Below are 2,397 nucleotides of genomic sequence, written 5' to 3'. Positions count from 1 at the left end.
CGATTAGGTCATCTTCTGCTACAAATGCAGCTAGAAACACAAACCCAGGGGGTACTAGTTAGTTCCTGTTGTTGTTCCACCTACAGGGTTGCAGCCCCCCTGCAAGAACTTTCTAGTTGTTTGTGTTTCATTCTAGAAACAGTCATCAATCTTAATCTTCATCCAAAAGTCTTTCTTTACGAAAACTATTTGCATATTTAAATATGTAGCCTTTTTTTTTCTTACTACAGGAGACTCAGTAGCATTCACAAATAAATTTATGTCATCTCTGGAGAATAGTGATTTAGTACTTTCTATTCCCTTTGTCTAAGGTCCCAGTAAGAACTAAAGAAGTATTTCATTACAGTTCTCCCTCTGGAATCAATGAGTTCCTTGCTTACTTACAGAGAATTAGTAAGGAGTTACTCATATCCCAGAAACAGTCACAATGAAAAGTCTTTACTCAGTGTATATGAGGACATTTTATAGTCATATAGATTGTTTTTTTTTTTTTTAAGTTAGAATGATGGATGTTCATCTACTCTCCTCTCAAGGAGTAGTAACATTTACCAAGACTAATGGTAGTCATTTTAGGCTGGCACAGCTGAAGCTGTGAAGATGGCAGTCTTTTAACATAGAACATAGACAGAAGCACTGTATTATATCTTAAAACACCAAGTTTGTATTTATTTGTTTTTAAAGAGGCTTAAGTGGTAATATATACATATTATATTTATATATTTGCTATATAAAATTAATTGATATATTAAATCAATATATTAAGCTATACATAAATTAATATATATTATTAATAAATGGGACCTCATGAAACTGAAAAGGTTCTGTATGACAAAGGACATGATCACTCAGACAAAAAGGTAATTGGGAAAAGATCTTTACCAAGTACACATGTAATAGAGGGTTAGTATTTAAAAAAACCCCATTAATATAAAAATAACAATTTAAAAATGGTATGACTCTAAACAGTGAATTTTCAAAAGATGAAACACAAATTGTTGAAAAGAACTCTAAAAATGTTCAACATCCTTAGTTGGCAGGAAACTGCAAATTAAAATTACTTTAAGATTTCACTAGCCAGAGTGCCCAAGGTCAAGGAAATAAGTAACAGCTCACGTTAGAAAAGATACAGAGTGACAGGTGCACTTATCTATTGATGGTGGGAGTGCAAACTTGTATAGTCATTATGCAAACCAGTGTAAAGATTTCTCGGGAATCTAGAAACCAATCTACCCCAAAAGCCGGCTCTACCACTCTTGGGCATATACTGAAAGGACTCTGCAGCCAACTACACTTGCTGAAACATGTTCATTCTATACCATAACAGACCAAAATGATTAATTTCACAGATAGACAGGTGAAGCTAGAAAATCAAGATCTTGAGTGATGTAACCCAGACACCCAAAAGAAAACTACTTAATATTTTCCCTTCTCTTTGGATGTTAACTTTTAAGATTTCAATATGTGTGTTGTGGTCTGAATAACCACAGAGGTTAGTTACCTAGTAAGGAACTGGGCAAGGGGGGAGGTGGGGGATGCAGGAAGGAAGGAGGAACAGAATAAAATGTTATGGAAAAATAATGTGGACATTAGGGAGAAGTCCAGCAGTTGAGGTAGTAAGGCATATTAAAAATAACACTATATATGTATGTCTTTCATTCATGAAATCAGAGCTTTTAGATAAGTACAGAACACATGAACTCAGAGCAGATTAATAAGTTTACAGCTACAGTCAAAAGTGCTCAAAGGAAACATCCAAACAATTGAGGCTATCCAGCTATACTACTCCTGAGCATATAGCCAAAAGATTCTCCAACATATAACAAGGGCACATGCTCCACTATGTTCATAGCAGCCTTACTTAAGAACCTAGATGTTCTTCAACAGAGGAATGGATACAGAAATGTAGTGTATTTACACAATGAAGCAATACTCACCTATTAAAAACAGTGAATTCATGAAATTCTTAGGCAAATGAATGGAACTAGAAAATATCATCCTGAGTGAGGTAACCCAATCACAAAAGAAGACACATGGTTTACACTCATTGATAAGTGAATATTATCTCAGTAGCTCAGAATACCTAAGGTGCAATTCATAGCTCACATGAAGCTCAAGAAAGAAGAACCAAGTGTGGGTCCTTCAGTCCTTCTTAGAAGGGGAATACAATACTCATGGGAGCAAATATGGAGACAAAGTGAAGAGCAGAGATTGAAAGAAAGGCCATCCAGAGACTTTCCCACTTGGGGATCCATCCCATATACAGTCACCAAACCCAGACACTACTGTGGATGCCAAGAAAAGCATGCTGAAAGAATCCTGATATAGCTGTCTTCTGAGGGGCCCTGACAGAGCCTTACATACATGGAGGAGGATGCTCACAGCCAACCATTGGACTGA

The sequence above is a fragment of the Mus pahari genome, chromosome 22 (genome assembly GCF_900095145.1).
Source record: "Mus pahari chromosome 22, PAHARI_EIJ_v1.1, whole genome shotgun sequence".
Taxonomy (NCBI): domain Eukaryota; kingdom Metazoa; phylum Chordata; class Mammalia; order Rodentia; family Muridae; genus Mus; species Mus pahari.
Note: the sequence above shows the minus strand (reverse complement) of the source record.